Below are 23,845 nucleotides of genomic sequence, written 5' to 3' on the forward strand. Positions count from 1 at the left end.
CAAAGCCTGGGAGACTTATAGATTCAAAGCATTTAAAAAATATCTGTCCAGTCATTAGCCGATCACTAAGCTAACCAGGCATAGACTTCAGGGTCCAAGCATGACAGAGATTACAGACTTCAGAGAATTAGTTAAGAAAAGTCACTCAGTAAACAGTGACAACAGCAACAATAAAAACAAACAGCAATGACAACAAACCCTGGGGAGGGGAAAGAATCCGATTTCCAGGGTTGCCACATTATAGTATTCAAAATGTTCAGTTTTCAACAAAAATTATGAGACAGGCAAAGCAACAAGAACTATGGCCCATGTGCAGGAGAAAAAAAAAAAATCAATCAACAGAAATAATCCCTGGGGAAGCCCAGACATTGGACCTAGTAGACAGAAACTTTAAGTCAGCTATTTTAAATACGTTCAAAGAACAAAAGTAATCAGGTCTGTAAACTACAGGAAAGTACAAGAACTGTGTCTCACCAAATGGGCAATACCAATATAGGTATAGAAACTAGAAAAAAGAACCAAATACAATTTCTGGAGTTGAAAAATACAATACCTGGAGTGAAACATTCACTAAGGGGCTCAAGAGCATTTTTGAGCAGGCAGAGGAAATAGTCAATTAAGATGATCCAGTCTGAGGAAAAGAAAGGAAAAAATGAATAAAGAGAAATAAACAGAGACTCGGAGACATATGGCACACCATTAAGAAGACCAGCATATGCGTAATGGGAGTCCCCAAAAGAGAGGGTGGGGTTAAGGATCAGCAAGAATATTGGAAGAAATAATGGCTGAAAACATCTCAAATTTGATGAAAAACATTCCTCTACGGAACAAAGAAACTCAGAAAACTCCAATGCAGATAAACTCAAAGAGATCCACATTAAGAAACATCATAATCAAACTTTCAGAAGTCGCAAAGAGAGAATGTTGGAAACGGTCAGTGAGAAGAGTCCCCTAATGTGTCTGAGACCCTCCGTGGATGCTTTGCTGACACCACATCAGAAGCCGTGGAAGCCAGAAGGCCGTCAGATGACATCTTCAAAGTGCTGAAAGAACAAAACTCAGCCACAAATTCTATAGCAAAATTATCCCACAAAAATAAGGGAGAAATTAAGACACGTTAAGATTAACAAAAAGCAGAACAAAACTGAGGGAGCTCATTGCTACCAGACCATCCCCAGAAGAATATTCCTAAACTAAATACTGAAGGGAGTTCTTCACTCTGAAATGAAAGGTCACTACACAGTGACTCATTCCACACAAAGCAATAAAGAACAATGGTAAAGGCAATATGTAGATAAATATAAAAGACGGTATACATGTAATTTTTTTGTTTGTGACTCTTCTTATTTGTTTTAGCTGATTCAAAGGACAACTGCATGCAGCAATACTGTAAATCTTCTTTGATGGATCATCAATGCATAAAGATGTAATGTGCATGACTATAAAAACACAGTCATGGGGACGGAAGGTGGCTTTTAGGAGCAAAGCTCTCTTAATACCACTGAAATTAAACTGGTGTCATTCTGAACTAGATCCATACAAGTCAAGATATTTACTGTAATCCTCAGGGCAACAACTAAGAAAATAGCTTAGAACAACAGAGTGAGAGATGACAAGGAAATTAAAATGGTATGCTAGAAATATTTAACACAAAAGAAGCCACTGTCAAAGGAACAAAAACTACCTCAGACACGCAGACAGCAAACAGCAACATGACAACTCTATGCTGTCTACAGGAGACACTCCAGCGACTCTTACAAGAGCACGCAGGACATTCTCTGGGGCTTACAGTATTCGGGGCCACAAAACAAGCCTCAGAGTGTGGGTGAGGATGGCATCACATGAAGTGTGCTCTCCAACCACCATGGAATAAAACTAGAAATCAACAAGATGGGGAAGTTTGGGAAATTCACAAATACGTGGAAATTAATCAACACATTCCTAAATACCGTCTAAGGAAGGAATCCCACGTAAAATCAGAAAATATTTTAAGATGAATGAAAGTGGAAACTCAGCACACTGAAGTGTGGGACGCAGCCCGTCCATTTGTTTGAGGCAGCTGAGATCTGACCGCTACAGCAGCATCTGGAGGGAAACTCACAGCGTCAAGCACTTGCACGGAAACGGAGAAGGACCTCCAATCAATGACCTAACATTCTGCTTGGATTAGGCTGTAGCCAGAGTGAGCAGAAAGAGGGAAATCATATTAGAGAGGAAATATATGGAATAGAGAATCAAGCACTATGAAGAAAACCAATGAAACAAAATCCCCCCAATTGACGTATGGGTTCCACGCAATTCCGGAAGACTTTGCTGCTGACCTTGAAGAAACAGATCCACTGATTCTAGAATTCCTGTGACGATTCAGGTGGTCGTGGGGGCCCAGTTAGTCCTCACAAAGAACAAAGTTGGAATACTCAAACTTCCTCATTTTTAAACTTATTTCAAAACAGTAGTCATGAAAACTAAAAACCACCGAACTACACACTTTTTTAGAAGGGTGAATTTTATGGGGTGTGAATTATATTTTGGGAAAAAGACTCAATTCCAGTTAGTTGACATTTTTGACATCTGAACACTTAAGCATCATGCCTGCACATGCGAACACGGACGCTCTTACAGTTCGTCGTTCCAGCGTCTCTGGCAAGCGAGTGTCTGGGTGTGGACACATCCTGGCTGCACCTGGGAGCAGCCTCACCGACCACGTGTGTAGCTCGTCCTCCTTCCAAACACAGCTGGGCTTGTGCACATGTTCGAGTTTAAAACAAAAGTCAAGGGCAATGGTTACAAAACTATGTGCCGCTTGGTAGTTGATGGAAAAAGCAGGTGCCGCACTAAGGCCCCATATTCCTCCTGTGCACCCTGTTTGCTGTCTCACAGTAACACACTCATGTGTGTGTGTAGGGGGTCCCCACCAGGCAATACTGTGACCTCGTGGGGCATCCTCCTACTGAGCTGACTTCTCACACCATCTGCCCAGAGTTAGTGGGTCACATCCCACCGGGAAGGGCTCAGTCCCACGAGACTGCCCCCCACTCAAGGGCAGCCCCCAGGTGGGGCAGGTCCCGGGATTACCCACAGCCTCTGTCTGACATGGCTCCAAATGGGGTTCCCAGGAGCCCCTTCTGGAATCTTCTGATCTGCTAGAGCCGCTCACGGAACTCAGGGGAGTGCTGACCCCCAGTCCTCCGTTTATCACTTAGCAAAGGGTGTGATGAAGGATACAGATGAAGCTGGATCCACAGCTTCTATCCTGTCTCTATCCACAGCCGGGTGATGACGAGCAGGGTGGGTCCTGAGAGGGTCCCAAGCACAGGAGCTTCTGTCCTCGTGGAGTTGGGGTGTGTCACCCTCCTGGCATGTGGACTTGCTCATCAACCTACAGCTTCCTGAACCCCACACAAGTGTGGGATTTTTATGGAACTTTTATGACATAGGTGTGATCAGGTGTTCACTGCATCCCCGGCCCCGTTCCCCCTCTCTGGAGAATGGGGAGCAGGGGTGAAAATCCCAGCTTGGAATCATAGCTCGGTCCCTCTGGTGACCAGTCCCCGCCCAGGAGCCCACCCAGAGTCGCCTCATCAGAACAGAAGACGCTCCAGGCCCCCAGGAGGTCAACAGGGTTTCAGGAGCTCCACGCCAGGACCCAGGGGCAGAGACCAACACGCGTGTTTTCCATGATTTCACCATAGACAGTTTTTCTTTTCCAAACTCCTAATGAAGGCTGCAAACACACGGCTAATAAATCTCATGTTCGGAGCTTGGGAGCAGCAATTAAGCACTGGCCACTCCATTTACATGTGCTCTCCGGAGAGGACATGCGGAGCCCCCGGCCCCTCATATGCATAATAGGTACTCCCCCGAACAGGAACTGGGTCTCTAGCTGGCGGAGGTGAACACAGCCCCTCGCACTGGCTGGTAAACACTGATGGATTATTGCGGCTGAACATGCCTCCTGAAGGGAGGCGGGCAACCTAGGAGCCCCTGCCTCCAGGTTCCCGCGCGGTCTGCAGCCCAGGGTCCGCTCGTTAACAAACAATTGTGCTTCCTGCGTCCTCTTTTCTCTGAGTGTGTTGGGAGATCATCTCATTATGGCTTGCAATGATATCTCCCTTATTCCCATCAGACCATCATGAGAACCACAATTACTATGGGCTGTTTTTCTGCAAAATTTCTAGGAACAGTAAAAGCCCTCCCACTAAAATGAATTATCCTATTTTCTGTTCTCACGGCAAATATTGAATAAATGAAGCAATTTAGAAGCCATTTAAAATGTTATGGATGAGGCAGGGCCACAGCACTCACAGCACTCAGCCCCGGGATGCGGCGTAGGCTGCTGGCCTGCCCCAGGGAGGTGTTCAGACCAGCAACAGTTTCAGAGGCATAAATAAATAAATGCGAATAGCTAACACAGTGCACTGTTCGGAACTTAAAGAGTTTAAAGGTCTATACAGATATTTCCAAGCTGAAAAATTCCCCTCCCCAGTACCTGTGAACCTCTGGTCATCATCTGACCCTTCTGCCCTGTGGGGCAGGGGACGCTGGCAGAGAGCATGGTTCTCGTTTTTTTTTTTTTTAAAGATTTTATTTATTTATTTGACAGAGAGAGACACAGCGAGAGAGGGAACACAAGCAGGGGGAGTGGGAGAGGGAGAAGCAGGCTCCCCACGGAGCAGGGAGCCCGATGCGGGGCTCGATCCCAGGACCCCGGGATCATGACCTGAGCCGAAGGCAGACGCTTAATGCCGGAGCCACCAGGCACCCCTCAGTTCTCATTTTTAATGTCGTTTTGTCTTCCTGGTGCACGGTAGCTGCCCCAGGATAATTTTATTAAGTGTGTGGACTGACCTCCGCTCGGTCCATGAGCCGACCCCACTGCTCTCCTCTCCAACTCGCCCACACGCTGTCTGTGCCACGAGGGACACCTCACATGCTGTCTTGCACTGGACGGCAGCCACGTCCACACTGAGGCATCTCCCTCACGTCCACACAGGGTATGACGTTGGTGGGTTCACACCGACCCCTCCACCCCTCATGTTGGCATCTCTGCGAAGAGCTCAGGGGACTGACCGTTTCTGTCTCCTGCTTGGAGCCATCTTGCAGTGCATTGTCCTTTGCATGACCTTGGGTCCTTCCAGGCCACCTTCCTGGATATGCTGGTGAGAGCATGATGTCAGGGACATCTCTGGAATGCTCGACCTGTGAGAGCCTGCTACCTCTCGTAAACTGTTTGCAAAGGTTTGTGAACTTGGAGGGGCGAGGGACCCAGGCTGTCTTTAAGGGGCCTGTATATCCATTTGATGAAAACATGCCTTTCACATGAATGTAAATTGACTCACATTTCCAAAATGGTTGGAGATAAATTCTCCCAACTTTGGTCATGGGAAAAATTCAGAATCCACGGATTAAAATTTCACCTTGGTGGGAGGGTTGCAAATTCCTGGTGTTGCCGAAAGTATAAAGGAAGATGTCATCAACAGCAAAACAGTGTGAGCTGTAGATACAGCATTTACAAACTTTATTAGAAATCCCTCCATGAAGATATAGGGACTATTAGAACTTGGTTCCAGGACCTAGAGGCTGACCCTACGTGGGCCGACTTAGCAGGTGAGTGTGTGGCTCTGTCCACACTCCGGCCCTGCAGGCAGCCTGAACACAGCCTGACGGGGGTCTCAGGGCGGGGCACACACAAGTCAAGTGGGAACGGGGACACAGTCAGCTCGAAAGCAAAGGAAGCAAGAGGGGATGTCACTCTGCCAGGCATGCAGGATTCCTCCAGGTCATGGAGGTGATGCGGGGGTGACGGTGACAGCCACGAGTGTATGTGTGTAAACATCGAGGAAAATGTGGCGGGGTCCCTTGCAGTTAGAGGGGGAAAGGACCCAGCGCTGGGTGCCATGGGGAGTCCAGGCCTGCCGTGCAGAGGAAGAGGAAGCAGGTTCCACGTTATCCCACGTCTGAGAGTGAGTTCCAGGTGAATTCAGACCTGAATGAGAAAGGGGGGCCAGCTGTTGGAAGTTAGAGGGACAGGCTGGGCCGTGCAGCCTGGGGACAGGGAAGGACACGCCACCCAAGCTGAGAAACCGGCTGGGACGGCCGTGCATCGCGCGATTTGTCTGCAGCGTGATGCCCTCGTCAGACGCCGGTGCAAGAAAACACTTGGCAGAATCTGAAACCAACATGGGGTCAATGTCTGGACTGTGGAGGGAGCTCCTCCACTCAGAAGAAGAAGACAGAGGCGCCGGGGAGATGGGGGTTACCCGTGAGGGGGGGCAGGCGGAGCATGCAGCGGCACAGCAAAGAAACGCAAATCCAGCCGAACCCTGCAAGAGCCTTAGGGAATAGCCGGCCGAGGCTGCCTTTCCCCCCGACCCAGCTCCAGGTGAACGAGCGGGGGCCAAGGGAGAAAGAAGGAGGAACCTCCACGTGGACGCAAAAGTTGGGTATTCGTCCTTTCTGGTGGTGTTACACGCAAACGATGAATCATGGAACACTGCGTCAAAAACTAATGATGTAATGATGGTGACTAACATAACATGATAATAATAATAATAAAAAAAGAAGGCGGATGCTCACACCCGGCCCAGGGGCTGGACCAGGGGAAGACAACAGGGAGGGTTCTCGTGTTAACCGTTAGTGTTGTTCCTGTGTGAAGAGAAACTCCAAGCATCTCCTCCCTCCCTGTAGGCCCCCACCCAGGTAGGAGACTCCTGGCTTTAGCGTACCAGACGGGAGGCCACAGGATAGCCACTTGAAGGGCAAGTCTCAAAGAATCCGCACAACTTCACCGGATCGCTGCTGATCCTGTGTCCACTCTCTGATGCATGAGCAGGCACCTGTTCCAGGCTCCATCTCTCCGTGGCGCTCTGGGGACTTCCTGGAGCTCCGTGCCCTCCGTGCCCTCCAGCTCCCTCCACACGGAGCCCACGGGCTGAAGGAGCAAACAGGAGCGGGGGGGCTCGTCGTGCTCCCGAGTGTGCTCAACCCTGGTTGGTGGTGAGCTGTGCCGGTGGCCTGGGGTCAGGTACACAAACAAATATCCACACGGGGAGAAAGAAGAGCTTCGGATGCGATTCCTGAGCTCGCACCAGGCCAGGAGCTCACTGCCCACCAGCCTCACAAGTGCACAGGCGGGCGAGGGCTCACAGGCCTGTTGCAGGGGAGGAAATGCGGTCTGAGCGGCCGGTGCAGCTGACGTCTTCCCGCTCCAGACCTGAGGGCTCGCCTCCGGCAGGCAGCTCCACGCAGGTGCCTCCGTCACGGGGCCCTGGAGGCGTGAGCGAGTGTGCACGGGACTGGCGGATGAGGCCACGTTTGCATTCCTTCCTGTGGCCAGAACGAGGGGGCAGCTGCTGTGTGGGGGGACAGAGGGAGCACCACACTGCCCTTGGGGGTGTGTCTGGGGGACTCAGGGAGTGTGCGGGCATCTTTGGGACCTGGGTCTCTGCTTTTCTTTAAATGAGCCATTTCCCCGAACATGAAGTAATTGCAAGAGAGTCAATCCAAGACAAACGGAGAGCGTGTCTTTCCTTCTGCAGATGATCTCACGGCAGGTGGTGCAGGCTGCTCATCTGGTGGTGCTGGCCTTCGTGGTTTAACCCAAGACTGAGGCCAGGGTCTGGGACGGGCAGCTCTGGGCAGCACCAGCGGCTCCCGCAGCCCAAATGTGGTGTGTCCAGGCGTGTGCTGCCTGCTGGGCCGAGTGTGGGGCAGGACCCGCCGTCTGCAGAATGAGCCAACCGTCCTGGAGCTCGTCAGCGTCCTGGGCTCTGGGTCGGCGCTGAGCAGCCGCGTGAGTGAAGCAGACTCTGGGGGGCCGTTCGCTGTGAACGCCTGTTCGCTGATTTCCCCACGCACGTCCTTTCTAGAAGGATGCGTGTCGAGAACCCGCTGCAAGCTCTTTGGCCCCAGAAGCTCCTTCCCGTCCGTGCCTGCTTCCTGCAGCATGGAGAGGTCAAGGGAGCTCTGTCTGCACGGCTACTCCTTCCCCGGACGGGGCCCATACTGTCCTCTGGGCAGAGCTCGGAGGGCAGGAACCATGGGGTTTGAGGGTGAACCAACCACGCAGTCGTAAAGGAAAAGATGGGTGAGGTTTTAGGAGGTCGAATCCCAAACCCTGAGGATTAAACGACATTGAACACCTTCCCCCACAACCCAGGAGTTAGAAGCTAGGAAATCCCACCTTTTATGTGACAGATAAATTGGAAAATGACATTGTATGAATGGAAAACGGGCAGTCACAAAGGAAAAAATGAGTTATGCAACGAGGGGTTAGAAACGGTACATGTGAGGCACACTCTTCCTCTTCCTTTCTTTGTTTCTATTTGGTGCACTCTCATCATCCACACGCTTGTTTGTTTGCTTACTTGTGCTTTCCCTGGATTTGACATGTTTTTCCAGAGATCCCTGTTATATGGGAGTAACCAGTACTGAGTCACAGGCAGGGGGATCCACATGACGGGGAGACAGGAGCTGGGTCTACGTTCCCAAATGGGAAACCAGAGACAAAGCAAACCGACAGCAACACGTCCAGAGGGCAAACCTGTTGTCCTGTCACCACCGTGTGAAGGAGATGTCCCTGCATCTGTCCATGGAGCCGGCAGGTGCCTTGGGAGGTGGTCACCCCGTTGGCCAGCCTGGGGGGACAGCACAGAGACCTCCCTCTCCTGCCCGCGGCACCACCGGCTGGGAGCCCATGACGGGGTCCCCACACCAATGCAGAAAGCAATTCTCTGAGAGACCAACCCTCACTAGCTTGTGTGAAGCCCCCCAACTTCATCCGAGGACGCAGACATCCATGGAGCCAACTTGGGGGGCATTCAGAGAGTGACTTCCATTCCTCAAGGGGAGGCCCTTGGAGGCCTGTGGGATGGTTTTGGTGGCACAGGGACAATTTTTTTTAAAATAATTGAATAATTTAATTTTTAAAAGGATTACAAAGGCTATAACAGGGTCATCAAATTTGTAACTTCACAACGATACAAGCTTTCCTTCAAAAAGCATCCAAGGGGGGAAAAATGAGTCAGTGAAAGAGAAAATGTAAGTACCAAGTGTAGGAAAAGGACACAGCTATGTGAGGGTCGGTGTGGGGCAAGCTGCTCTACAGGGAGCTGGGACAGGTGTCCGTGGGAGCTAATTGAGTTGACCTTCCGTGTGGGGTTGCCAGATATGGTCCAATTAAATACTGAAGGATCCACACCAAAAAATGTCTGTTTTTGGTTTAGAATAATTGAACTCAGACCTTCATTTTCTGACAGCAATTAAATAGCAGACTGGCTGATTTCTGAGATGGTCCTAGTTAGTGACAATAAAACCGGGCTGTCAGTGTGCGGGAGAATGTGTCCCTGGTCTAATCACAGCAGCGGGCACTTTTGAACCTCAGACGTGCTTCCCAGCAGCACGGTAACAAGGCACCGGGAGCCCGGTGCTCTGCCCTGGCATTTCCTGAACATTACGGAGGGACTGACACCCTATTTATTTCTGCCAGAACATTTCCATGTCTGGTCATTGATTTTTGAGCTATTTTTCCCCCCAACAATGCTAACTGTAATTCTGCTTAGAGTTCAACTACCCGATGATTTGCAATGTAATTTATAAAAGAAAAAAGTCACAGTGACGCCACGGATAGCACTTACGTGAGGTTTTTTAACAATCTCAACATGATTGTGTACATTGGAAAACGGATCTGTTTGATCAACACTGGCAATAATAAAGGTTTCCCGTTGAGTTTTTTTTGAAGGTTTTATTTTTAAGTAATCTCTACACCCGACATGGGGCTTGAACTCGAAACCCTGAGATCAAGAGCCAGCCAGGCGCCCCATAGCAACAGTCTCCTGGCTTTGGAGAGGCAGACACGAGTGAGACAGTGTGTTCTGCAGGATTCGGCAGGTCACAAACCTCAGCATCTTCACCTCCACAGAGGAAACCAAGTACGCACATCGCGTCTGACATGGATTCTGAACCGTAATTGCTTCTTCAACCTCAGCCTCCTTGCACGGGTGTTTTGGACCCGAGTCTTCCGATGTGTGGTTGTGTCATACACGTGGGAGATCGAGCGGCTATTCCCCAGGTCTGTAACTGTCTTTGTGCGGCTGAGCCCTGCATACATTTTCCTGTCTCAGGTACCCGGGCCCAACCCTGTGACTGCTGGCGCCCACTGAGTGTCGGCATGAGGGGGGCCAGTGTGCTTGGGATCCCCTGATCGAGCCCCTGGTGGCTCTGCCCCTTCCCCCCAGGGCCTCGGCATCAACCTCAAGGAACACACCTGAGTCCAGCCCTGGGCTTTGTCGTGAGCTTCCCGGACAAGCAGAGACTGGAGCCACCCACCTGCAGTCATCCTGCAGATTTGTGGGCAGGAGAATAAGTGCTTCTTATAAAAAGATCTCTGGGTTTGGGGGTGATTTGTTACCCACTGTTATCCTGGCAACACCTGACAGATACATTAACACTGGCCTCATTAGGTCCCTGACCAGAATGTGGAAGGCATGGGCAATGAAAGCGTTTGCCCGAGAGCCAATAGTTACTGAATTTAAAATAAGCATTATAGGGATGGACACCATCGTGTTCTCCATAAATAACACATGTATTAAAATGTGTTCATTTGGGGCCACAGAAACCCAGGAAGAACGTGGGACGAGTAGGTGTGGACGGAGTGGATGGGGGTGCTTTCTTTGTGAGGACAGGGCTTTCAGAGCAGAGAGAGGGGCTTCGATTCCATCCAATAATCTCCAATGAGATTATTGTTTGCCTAACCCCATGGCAGGAGTTGGATGACGCATGGAGATCCGTGAGTCCCCAAAGTTCGTACAGGTTCTTAAAGCGAGTACCTAGAGGCTGTGGTCTGTTTTCAGTAGCCGAGTCTTAAGTGAACAGTACTTGAGCACAGGAAGAGTCCAACTCCAAGGTCACACAGCTGGCCACGTGACAAAAGTCTGCCCACGACGTGTTCATTTCTTTGGGTCCTGTGTCGCTGCTGAAGGTGTGACAGACGCGAGTCTCCGTGGGAGGGACTGGGATGATGAGCACGGTGCTGCAAACCCTCCCTGAGGACGCCGTTTCCACCGCACACTTCATGGCTTGCTCCCACACAACCGCGTGGGGCCCTTCTCAGCTGTGTGGCTGGGACAGACTCCCTACAGCATCTACTTGGAGCTTAGGTGACATGCTGGGCCCTAGGATCAGCGGCGGGGTCTGCTCCATCTGTGGAAGGAGCAGCTCTTACGTGGAAGCACCGCTCCGTGGTGGAGAGAGGCCCAGCCATGCTGTGCATGGCCCCACAGCAGCTGCTCAGCACGGCCAGCTCTGTTCGCCTGGGACGGGGGGGCGTGAGTCCTCCCTCGCAGGAGTGGGGATGGAGGCCGCCGGGACACGGAGGCTGTGGCGTTCTGTGTGGAAATCCAGCTCATGGAAACTGAAGACGCCCAGGCCAGAGGTGCCCCTCCCAGGGGTCTGCACGCATGAGCAGGGGGCCTGAGTCCTCTGGGTCCGGCGGTTGCCGGGGCGGCTCTGCTCACCTTGGATGGGACCAGCTTCGACCGTGCATGAGACTCAGGGCTCCTGACCTGTGCAAGCGCACGGCGGGATGCTAGAGGTGTCCCCGCAGCAGCAGGTGCTGAGATGGGGCACTCGGCTCGTGATGGCCCCATCGAGCTCTTCCCGGCAGCTCAGGCACCCTTGCTGTTCCAGGGACTTGGTTATGAGTCTTGCTTGGTTCTTCCTAACTTTGTGTTTTTAATTGTAAGTTGTTATTAATTCATCGTTATTGTTGTTTATTGGAATGTTTGCTTAACTCCATGGCAGGGGTTGGATGATGCATACATTTTGTGAATATTTCCAACTTAGAATGTTCTAATAATTTCGCTTAGGATACACAGAATGGTGCAAATATGAGTAATCTGTTCACCAGTTTATGAACAGATATATAAACACTGTTCCCAGATTTGCCTCAGAAATAGCCAGCATTATCCTCGAGTCCTATTCTGTTGGAAAAGGTCACGTATGTGGAGTGAAGGCCCTCCTTCTTTTCTTTTTCTTTAAATTTTTTTATTATGTTACTCACCATACATTACATCATTAGTTCTTGATGTAGTGTTCCATGATTCGTTGTTTGTGCCTAACACCCAGTGCTCCACGCAGAACGTGCCCTCTTTAATACCCATCACCAGGCTAACCCATCCCCCCACCCCCCCCTCTAGAACCTGTTTGTTTTTCAGAGTCCATCGTCTCTCATGGTTCATCTCCCCCTCTGACTTACTCCCCTTCATTCTTCCTCTCCTGCTATCTTCTTCTTTTTCTTTTTTCTTAACGTATGTTGCATTATTTGTTTCAGAGGTACAGATCTGTGATTCAACAGTCTTGCACAATTCACAGCGCTCACCGTAGCACATACCCTCCCCAATGTCTATCACCCAGCCACCCCATCCCTCCCACCCCCACCACTCCAGCAACCCTCAGTTTGTTTCCTGAGATTAAGAATTCCTCATATCAGGGAGGTCATGTGATACATGTCTTTCTCTGATTGACTTATTTCACTCAGCATAACACCCTCCAGTTCCATCCACGTCGTTGCAAATGGCAAGATCTCATTCCTTTTGATGGCTGCGTAATATTCCATTGTGTATATATACCACCTCTTCTTTATCCATTCATCTGTCGATGGACATCTTGGTTCTTTCCACAGTTTGGCTATTGTGGACATTGCTGCTATAAACATTGGGGTGCACGTACCCCTTTGGGTCCCTACATTTGTATCTTTGGGGTAAATACCCAGTAGTGCAATTGCTGGATCATATGGTAGCTCTATTTTCAACTGTTTGAGGAACCTCCATAATATTTTCCAGAGTGGCTGCACCAGCTTGCATTCCCACCAACAGTGTAGGAGGGTTCCCCTTTCTCCGCATCCCCGCCAACATCTGTCGTTTCCTGACTTGTTAATTTTAGCCATTCTGACGAGTGTGAGGTGGTATCTCATTGAGGTTTTGATTTGGATTTCCCTGATAGAAGGCCCTCCTTCTGCCCTTTCAAGGGAGGCATGGTCCAAGCATGTGTGGGCCCTCACAAGACAGGACTCAAAGACATGTCCAGGGGTGGTCCTGGCCCCGAGACATCAGCGACAAGGATCTGAGGGCACCCGACATCTTTCTGTCTGTGTCCTGTTGATTCGTTCTGACGCCCTTCACCCTCTGTCCGTTCACTGACCCCAGCACTGCCCTGAGGACCGTGCAGCACAGGATTACCCCCACAAATGCTCAGGCAGATGGGCGCATCTTCACTGGGGGTTTCAGTCAACGTGTGATGTGTTGTGATCTTCTGGAAACTTCCCGAGAACAGAGGTGTATATTTTGCATCGAAACTACCATGCAGCTTGTTTTAAAAATGATAGAGCTTAATTTCAAGATGTTTAATTCAACAAAGTAGGGTCCTAAACCATCTTTGAAAAGGGTGAAGATTTGTCACCCAAATGAGGAAAATCAGTCTGGAAGACAGAAGTTGTTGAAGTCTTTTGAATGGTGAGTGTTTGGGCATGATGTGTAAGGATAGCAAGGCAGAGTGGCTCAGGTGTTTGGGGAGACCCCCCCAGGTGTTCAGGGAAGACCCTCCCAGGGTTTCAGGGAAGAACCCCCCCTCCAGGTGTTCAGGGAAGACCCTCCCCCAGGTGTTCAGGGAAGACCCTCCCCCAGGTGTTCAGGGAAGACCCTCCCAGGGTTTCAGGAAAGAACCCCCCTCCAGGTGTTCAGGGAAGACCCTCCCCCAGGTGTTCAGGGAAGACCCTCCCCCAGGTGTTCAGGTAAGGCCCCCCCCCCCCCCCCCCCCCGCTGCAAGGTGCTTGGGAAGGATTCCTTCTGAAGGTCAGGAGATCTCTGTGACGAGTGGACAGGTGCTTCTACATCAGGTTGGTTACTGTGTTTTAAGTTTCCCACATGATTCGTAATTTAAGAGAAAAATGGACTCCACACAAGAGACCTCTAGGAAACCGTGGCTTCGGGGCTCCAGAGTGATGTGGCAGCTGGGAGACTTGCCGTCACAGTTGCCCAGATAACTGCCCCGTCCCCGTCCCAGAGAAGCAGAGCCAGCCGCTGCTGGACGAGAGCCAGGAGACGGCCGCTCAGCCGCCTGCACTGGGAGGTGGTGAAGTCCGTGGGGACCCTCCTGCTGCACCCGCAGCTGCTTGTCGTCCGACCTGCTGTGCCCCAGCAGGTGCAGAAAAAGAAACACAAAAACAAGTAAAATCATATTGGGTAGGATTACAGTAAGAAAGGTAAAGTGCATGCTTCCTCTAGACTCCAGAGTGAATCCAAGATGATTAACGGAGTTTATGTAAATAAAGAAATCAGGGGAAAAAACTGTAGATACAACCAGGGTGGTGGGCTGTGTTAAGAATGAGATCAAAGGCGGAGAACAGTGAATCTTTCTGGCAAATTTGACCCTGGCGTAGCAAATAAATACAAAATAAAAATCCCTCAAATAACTTGTCTGGTAAATAACAAAAAAGCCACACGACCTGAGAAGGTTTATTACTGAAAAACCTGGAGGCTCTTAAGAATCAAAAGGGGAAAGCACTTGGATGCTCTAACGGGAAAATGAGTAAAGAGCCCTTCATCATTCTTTCCCTCCTTCACTCATCTTTCATTCACTGCACGAGCCCCCGCGGGACATGGTGCCAGCCGCGTGGCCACCGGTCCCCCCCAGGTGCACAGCACCGGGTGCTCGGCCGTGAAGCACCCCCTGCCCAGGGCATGGTGCCGGGTGCACAGCACACCCGTTGCCCCTCCACGGAGAGTATTCCGTGGGGAGAGGGGAGTGGCTGAGGCAGGGGACATGCAAATAACCAAATGTAAAACATCCAACTATGATGGGCACCAAGGACAAAATCCACGGGAATACTGGGCTGGAGAGTGAGGGAGACCCTCTGAGCCATGCGAGGATGGGGCAGGTCTCCCTTTGGCATGCAGGCCTCACGTTTGTGCAGGTGACTGGAGGGAGAACAGAAGGCAGGGGACGCGGGGGTCCCAGCATGGGTGCGGGAGGGCTCAGTGCAAAGACCCCGGGAGGGGGCAGCGTGGGAGGAGAGGCCCCAGGAGGGGGGTTTGCTCTCGCTCGGTGATGACTCAGGAACAGCAGAAAAGGCCATGATTTGACCAGTCCCAGGAGCAATGGACAATCCCACCCACCATTTTTCTTCCATTTTGTTTTTAAACTCAGTAATGGCATGGCTTTTAGAAAAGTGAGCAAACTCACACAGCACTATTTAGATTTACACTTTTTTCAGGGAAGGGGTTTGGAAATATGCAACAAAAGCCCTGGAAAGGGACAAGCCATTAGCAGTTTCACTTATATTATGCTTGAGAAGTTTTATTCTAAGGAAATATTGATGGACCCACTAATGGATCGTGCAGAGATGCAGCTCTAAGAATGTTCATCACAGCGTTGTTTATAATAATGGAAATTAGAAACAACCTAAGTATTATATCAGACTCATTCATAAACCCCCCATTCGTAAAGTGGAATAGTATGCCTCTATAAAGATGATGCGGAGGAAGGGTGTCTCATAAAGTGGAAAATATGGCTGCTTATAAAGACAGAAAACAATTTAAGAAACAATATATAATAAATAGAGCTAATGAGGATGGTAAAAACCCTGCTAGAAATTACAACAATGTTTTATGTTGTTTCAGGGCAAATGGGAAAAGGAGGATGCCCGACCACACCCACCTGTCAGCCCAGAACGGTCAGAACTGGCCAGCGAGGGCCAGCTGCCCCAGGCTGTGTCCCTGCTCCCAGCTCAGGACCCACCCCAGGAAGCTAACTGTGCATTTGTCTTAGAGGACACCTGCTTCCTGTGAGGGGCCTGCCCAGCCTGAAGGCTCATCAGGGTGGACTGAGCTGTCCCATGCACCCCAGCCCTCCCCATGCACCCCCAGCTGTCCCCGTGTGCCCCCAGCCATCCCCATGCACCCCCAGCTGTCCCTGTACCCGCCAGCTGTCCCCGTACGCCCCCCAAGCCATCTCCGTGCTCCCAACCGTCCCTATGAGCTGCCCTATGTGCCACCATGAAGCTCCCTCAGTCTCAATTTGCAGTGATGGAGGCCGACGCCCTCTCCACCATGAGCCTGAGTGAACGGTCTGTTTGTTCTCACCTGGGTGGTCATGGTTTCCTTCCATGAGGCCCTTCTGAGATGCGGTTGGCTCTGTGCCCACGTGACCAGTCGGTATGGGCTTCCAACCCCATCTTCGTGCTGAGTTCTCGGACTACTTATTTTCAGTTTGTTGTTTATTCCCCAGGATTTGCTGCTGGGCTGCGTGCTGCTGAGTGCCTAACACTGTGCTGGGCGTCCTGCTCACAGACGGCAGATGGACGGAGCGCTCAGCCTCCAAGATGGAGCAGGTCAGTCCTTCATAACCAACAAAAACCTTTACCTGTCCAGCTGTCTGTCTGTCTGTCTGTCTACTGAATCCCCTACTAGTCTGCTGGCTGTGTTTCTCGGAAGGATCCTGACCCGTTCGACAGCTGTGATTAAGAATTTCCCTAAACCCAGACAGATCGGCAACTGTTCAGAGAACAGCAGGACTATTTTGAGGTGCCCTGACCTCCATCAGCTGGTGCCCAGATCGGCCGAGCCTCAGATGCCAACCCCTGGATGGGAGGAGCCTGTTGGGCTGACCCAGAAAAGGATGAACAGGATCTTCTTTCCATGATAAATCTGATGCCCCAAACATGAGACAAAGTCTCCTGAAAGCTGTGCCCCAAACGCTTCAAGTGCTGACAGAAGTCAGTAGGAGATGGACGGGCAGCCTGTCCTGGGCTTTGGGAAGGGGCTGATGTAGCCACGCCCTCTGCCTCACAGCTACTTCAAGAACAAGGCTTGGAATGGGAAGTAGAGTCTTCACCTGGGCAGTGGCGCTGGCCTGGAATGAGGAGGGGCTCTCAGGGACAGAGGGAGAGCATCCTGCAGATAGACCAGGCGGGCGGCCCACGTCCCAGGTCACCACCTATCGACAAAGACACCTGTAGACACTGTCGACAGAGGGCACAAAAAGAAAAAGAAAAAACAAGACAATGAAAAATATCTCATCAGATCAATGAGGCAATTAGCTGTAAATATGGAGAGTAAACCTCATCTGGCCCCCGTAGTTATGGGGGCCACTGCATTAAGTCCTTCCACCTTGGAAGGAGGGCAGCCTCCTCCGGGCAGGAAATGTCCTGTGTGGGTGGTGTTTGAAATCAGCGGTGGGTAGTCTCCCGTTTCCCAGACCCCACAAAACAGTCCTGGACAGTCATGCGCTGGGGGGTCACTAAACTCTGCCCTGTTCCCCGGCCCCCATCACGTGTGACATGGAGAATGGGTCCGTGGTCCCAGGGGTTCAGGTAGGACAGCGGTGTGTGTGGACATGAAAGGACACCAGGAGGAGCCGTGGGGCGGGGGCTCTGTGCCACTGTGCTGCCCCACCCCTGGTCGTGGCCTCACACTGGGTCTGTGGGATGTCACTCCTGGGGCACTGGGTAAGGGGTACATGGGGTTTCTCCGTACTGTTTATGTGACTGTAGAGGAATTGACAGTTATCCCCAAATAAAACAGTTTAAAAAGAAAATGAGCAGCCGTGGTGACCAAGCCACGGTGCTGTGTGGGCCACGTGGGTGGGGGGCTGCTGGTAGAACACCGGCTTTGGGGACCCGGAAGAGCTCTGCAAAGGGAGAGGCTGTGGCAACGGTCTGGAATGTTCTGGAATAGTCTGGAATGTTCCAGAATGGTCCAGTTTTATTCCTGTTCTTGCCCCACATTGCTTTCTTCCTTTAAGTCAGTGGCAACACCAGCTGGGACTTCAGTTATCTCACCTGTCACATAGAGGGGACTCTGTGGGATGACTGACAAAGGCCAGACAAGGAGAGGATAAGAGCATCTATCAGGCAGGGGGCATCTTGGACAGACTCCGGTCCTTGTCACCCTGGAGGTGATGAAGGAGACGGGGAGAGGTGTCCCCCAAGATGGCCCATGGCGCAGAGGAATAATTCCACATGGTGCTCTCAAGACACAAGTGTGGGAGCTTGAGGTCACCTTGCCGGCGGTTCCCACCCGGGCCCATGGCCGCCCGTGGCTCCAGAGGAAGGATGAGATGAAGGAAGGTGAGTCTCTGGGCTGGAGGCCACATGGTTGCCAGGTCTTCACTGTCCCTTTTACTCTTTTCTGTGTCTTCAGGGTCGAGGTTCCTCTAGGGGGACAGGAAAGAGATAAAGCACTGAATGCTGATTTCGGTTAAATGCATATAGTGGGTTTTCCAGCCTGAGCGCAGGACACAAGGAAAACTGATGGCTGGGAGGAGCTTCATCACCAGCCCGCGAGGCTCAGATACCCACGTCCTGTCAAGGCGGGCAACGAAAAGTCAACCTTTAAATCAAAACAATAAAAATAACCTAATTTTCCTGCTATTTAACCCGAATGTGTTTATAATTGCATTATGAGCTAATTCCTCAAATAAGCCCAGGCCAAGCCGAGTGTAGACTGTTGGGCTTAATCCCATCTGGTCAACGGGCTGAAGCCCATGAGGTGACTTACGTTTCAGGGGAAAGCCACAGAGCGGTTCCTGAACAAAATCCTGAGGGCCTCAGGGTCTTCACGTGCCCTTCTACTCCTGTGATGCCCACGTGGCCGGCCAGCGCTCTGACCTTTCCCTCGTGGCGCCGGGAGAGCTGGAGACTCTGCAAGGGGACTGGTCATCCCCGTTCCCCAGACAGGGTGATGGGAGCTCGGTGGGGGCACGAGGGAGCTGGAGCTCCCGTGAGCTCTGTCTCCAGCCCCCGGCCGTGGACCCTCTTGCAGGATCTGTCAACATCTGGAGAGTGACTGTTCCCTGCAAGTCATAAGCCCAGGGGGCCTTCTTGTCTCCCCTTTTCCAGAGCTCATGTTCGACTGGTCAGGAATGCGGGAGGTTCCACCCCAAATGTTCCTGGACCCCAAGACTTCGCAAGAACGCCACCTCCCACTGGACTTCCAATCCTGCAGCTGCACCTGGCTGGCCTCCACCTGCTCCCCCCATGCACCTGTGTTCTGCACCTATTCTTGACATAGCGGCCAGGGGCCCTTCGTGCACAGGCCAGGCCACGCCTTCGCATGGTCCTCTGAGGGCATCTCTCTGGGGGGGGTCCCTCCCCAGCCATCAGGGTCCCTCCCCAGCCATCACCCCAGCCTGCCCCTCCGCTCCCTCTGGGAGGCCTTCCTGGGCCACCTGATGGGAAGCCAGATCCTCCGTGTGGTCACCACACGCTGCTCTCCTTCAGTGTCCGCATCCTTCTGGCACATTCTATATGATTTAAAATCTGCTCCGTGTCTGTATGTCCCCGGCAAAAGGGCAAGCTCAGTGAAGGCAGGATGTTGTTTCTGGTTGTTTGCTGAGGGCTCCGCACTCGGAAGCGTGTCTGGACACACAGTAGTCCTGTGCGTGCTGAAGGAATGGTGAATGAATGAATGACCATCGCAGCCAGGCTGATTGCAGAGCAGGTGAGGTGGGGAGGCCTGACTGCGGAGCCCCCGGGCCTGGCTTTGTCCCGTGGCTGGTGATGGAACGTGGGTGTTTCTGAGGTCTGTCATCAATTCTCATCAGTGTCACTTTGCACTGCGCTTTTCCTGGACCCACTGCTGTTTTCCCTGAGCCACATTTGGGGATTCAGAGAGGTTTCCTATGCATCTGATTTAACACCCCACCTCCTCACTCCTGATTAAGCCTGACATGGTCTTTATAGAGTGAGTTGTTAATAGAGGTGGAAAACTGTTTTCGCGGCAATTCTGCTCTGCGCCCGTGGGATGTCTGGGAAGCTGTGTCCTTGCTGAGATGAGCTCGCAGCTGCAGCAGCCTAAAGCACTAGTGAAGGCCTGTGGGGCTGGGGGGCCGATTGTCGGTACCTAACATGCCTACGAGAGATGTGGAAGTATGCGTGATCGACAGGTAGAATCTACTTAAGACTGTTACAGATTTTTTACTGACATGTGCAATAGCCATCGGCTGCTGGCTTTGGGTGAGAGAGCAGAAACCATGCCTGTCCTGTCTCCGCGTGTCCACAGCACCTTCTGCAGTGCCCAGTGCGTGGCAAACACTCAATTAATATTCCCTGAATGCGAGAAATAAGGATCTTTTCACGCAGACTGGAGAATCGAGCCACAGGGCCGCGTTGTGTTACCGAGTCGGGACTGGAAATCAGGACCTCAAGCTCTGCCATGGCTCCACCGGCTGGGAAGGAATCCCAGGGCGTGATGATGGCGTCGCGACCACCCTCTGGGCCCCGAGTGCTCCGTGATCTGTCTCCCAGCTCTTGGAGGGTAGCTGGCTGCGCCCCAAGTCTCTCCAAGCCAACCCTGGCTCTGGGGCCTCATCCCGAGGGGGTTGACACTGGCTCTCCGTGGGCCGGTCGCTCACACGATCACGCCCAGGAACAGTCGTAGATTTACCCTTGGCACTGTGATCAAGTCCCGGCTAGTTTTATCCCCCCGTGTGCCAGGATACTTGGTATTTTTCATGACAAAGTAATGACTTCTAGGAATGAAATAAACCCTACACACACTTTCATGGAGAACGGATCATTTCTGGACAATAATTAAAATGAATCAGATGAAGTCTTTTCTATGGCGGCCAGAAGATGGAGGTGCGTCTTCTGTAACCTCGGGGAGATGGGCTTGGGGCTGAGTCACGGCCCCACACATGCTGTTCACAGAGCCTTCCGGGCAGAAATTTATGATTGCCCTGTTGTCTTAGCTGCCTGAACCTCACCTGTTTTGAAGCCCTGGGCGACCCTACCCAGAAAGGTGAAACCCTTAACGGGTCTGGAAAGAGAGGCGGCTCAGCAAAAAGAACAGCTCTTTCCTCAAAGCTTGTTGGAAATCCTCGAAAATGTGTGAATCCTTTTCAAGCAATGACGCGGGGCTCCTGCTGCAGGAGGCAGGTCTGGGGATGGGCTCGGGGTGCGCGGGAAGAGCAGGAAGAGCGGTGCGCCTGCCGTCCCCGCGGAGGAGGCAGAACATGGGGACAGAGTGACGCTCCAGCACGGCTTTCGGCTTAAAAGTAGTTAGTGTCTGGCCAAGGGCTCCCACGGCCGAGGGACTAGCGGCAGAGCACTGTGACATGCCCAGCACGGTGATAGGGCGGTGGTGTCAGGCCCCCGAGAGCCGCTGGGAACGCTCACTGGTGTGGGTCCTCCCCAAGCGCTCCAAGAACACGCCCCTCTGTTCCCGATGTGCCATAAACACGGAGATGGTGTTGACTCTTGTCAACGGCATTTCAGCCTGAACTGAGATGCCCTGTGGCTCTTCCCAATGTAGGGAATTCCATTAGCGGGTTTTATTAATGGGAGTCATCTGTGAATCTGCCCCGAGGGTGCCTGCCAAGAGGTTTCTGGTAAGACTGTCAAGAAGGGAGCTGTTGCAGGGGGGTGATGCCAGGCCTCAGTGAGATGGGGAGAGCCAAGGGGACCCCTCCACACCCAGGGGTGGCCAGATGGTTCCCCAGCCAGGTGTGTTAGCTCCGAGCTCTGTGACCTCCGGAATGCAGCTCTGTCCCCCGGCGTGGGGTCAGTGCCCAGCACGAGGACATGAATAAAAATGGTCTCCTGCTTTAGCTCCAATTCCTCGTAGGACTCACTGTCATTTTGTCCCCGGGATAAGGCTGCAGACCACTGATCTCAGGCCCTTTCTTAAAACGTGCCTCTGTCCTGAGACCATGGGCTTCATAAGCAGTGACATCCACCCCAGAGTGCAAGCCCTGGACCTGAGGCCCCAGAGCCTCTTCCTGATCGCACGTTGCATATCACTAATGTTCCCAATGGAACCTTAGTTCCCAACACGGTGGTTGGTGCAGGGGTGTGAGGAGAAAGGGGATTTTAATCCACTCAAACAGAACTAGTCTGTTCTGGTCATTGGAGACACGGCAAGTCCTTGTGTTTTCCTGTCCTCCGTGCGTGTCTAAGCCGGGTTGGGACTGCCCTGCGGGGGCGCAGCCAGCAGCAGGGGCCTGAGGGGGTTGGGCCTAGGGCTTCCCAGAACACACGCTCTCTGTCCCTCCCTCCGTCTTTATTATGGAATATCGCAAACAGGCACCCAAATGGAGGGAATATCTCCTGGACTCCACATGTCCCCCCCAGCTCCTGAGCTCACAGACGCTCTGGTGTCACCACGTGACTAAAGGCACTTTCATCCACAGCGTGCTGTGTGGGGGCCGCCCACCTCCGACAGGTGTTGGCTGGTCCCATCAGAGTCATTCCTGTTCCCCGGCTCACACGGTCATTTGATAGAAATTCTGCCTTTGTCAGCCGCGGGTGACATGGGAGGAGTCTGGAAGCTTGGGACACACGTGTGGACTCAGAACCAGAAACACGGTAGAGAGTAGCGAAGAGGAAGGAATTTAAAGAACAGGACAAGTAGAGACGTAGCTTCAAATATGCTGACATATTAATGTCAAATTAATGGTTCCTTGTTTCTGCGGACTCACCTCTACACGTATTTCCGGCAGGGCAGGGATGAACCGTGATGTGATTAGGCACAGTGGTGTTTACTGTTTATATTTATTTTCCCCAGAACACACTCATAAATCTGCGGGAATTTCATCTTCACCGAGCCACAGATAAAACCCTGCTGCGCTCGGATGTTCCCGCCCACTATCAGGTGACAGCGCAGGCCGTGGCCACTGTCAGTCCAGCCGACGGTCTTTAGTCAGAGAAGGGAGACCACCATGCCCTGGAATTTGGTTTATGTCAGGTTCCCTCCTGCCCTCAGCTCACCTGCTTTGGGCTGGAAGTCTACAGAGAGAAAGAAAGATATGACTGGAACATTCTGCCTCTCGATCATATGCCCCCTCTGCCCAGCTCACATCCTCTGCTCTCTGGCCAGTGCCTGACCTGCCGGGGCTGGAGCAGGGAGACAGAGCTCCACATGCTCCTGATAGAACAGAGTTTGTGTCCTGTGCTTCTTGTGGGTGGGTCTGTGCTCCTTCCTCTCTCCCCAAGTGACAGAACCATGGCCCCAGGGCCGGACGGCAGAGAAATCAGGTGGTCTCTCCATATGGACCCACAGCAGGTTTCCCGCCTCATGTGCACATCTGGAGTGGAGGAACCGCACCCACAACCCTGCCCTGAAGAACCTGGGAGTGAGGGCCGACCTCGAGGCTGGCCCCTGATCTGCTTCCACAGGCCCTTGGCTTGGCCAAGTGTGTGTCAGGTGTCCACGGCGAACATTCATCAACCTCCCTGAGAGGTGCCCTGGGAGACACCCTCTCTGGGGCTTACACAGAACTCATTAGCTACAGGACTCCTCAGACTTTCTGTTTCTTCTTAAGCCAATTTGCTCAGTTGGATTTTCAAGCAATTGCCCATTTCAATTAGGTTGTGACTTTAAATTAACGTGTTGGCATAAAGTAAGCAATATTACTTTTGTCTGTTTATAACATACAGAAAGATAAATGTTATGACCGTGGCGTGAAGAACATGTGGGGATGACAGCACGTCTCTTGTGCTGCGTGAGCAATGGTGTGGCGTCCCTGGAAGGCACACGGCGAGTCCAAGCGAAGGCCGGTGTGGACAGTGACAATAGCAAAGACACACAATAAACCAGCAAAGGAGATAACGTGGGATCATAGAGACAATCAGTCAATCCAAAAGAAGTCAGAAAAGAACTAAGAATGAGAAAAAATGTACACAGGACTAATAGACAATGATTTGCAAGATGATAGACATGAGCATTAGCAAAATTCACATTCACACTAAATCCAAAAGGTTTAAATGCTTCAGTTGAGATTCAGGGTAGTCAGGTTAGTTTAAAAAGCTAGACTCTACTATACACTATCCCTAAGAACTTCACTTTAAATAAAT

The sequence above is a fragment of the Zalophus californianus genome, chromosome 9 (genome assembly GCF_009762305.2).
Source record: "Zalophus californianus isolate mZalCal1 chromosome 9, mZalCal1.pri.v2, whole genome shotgun sequence".
Classification (NCBI taxonomy): Eukaryota; Metazoa; Chordata; class Mammalia; order Carnivora; family Otariidae; genus Zalophus; species Zalophus californianus.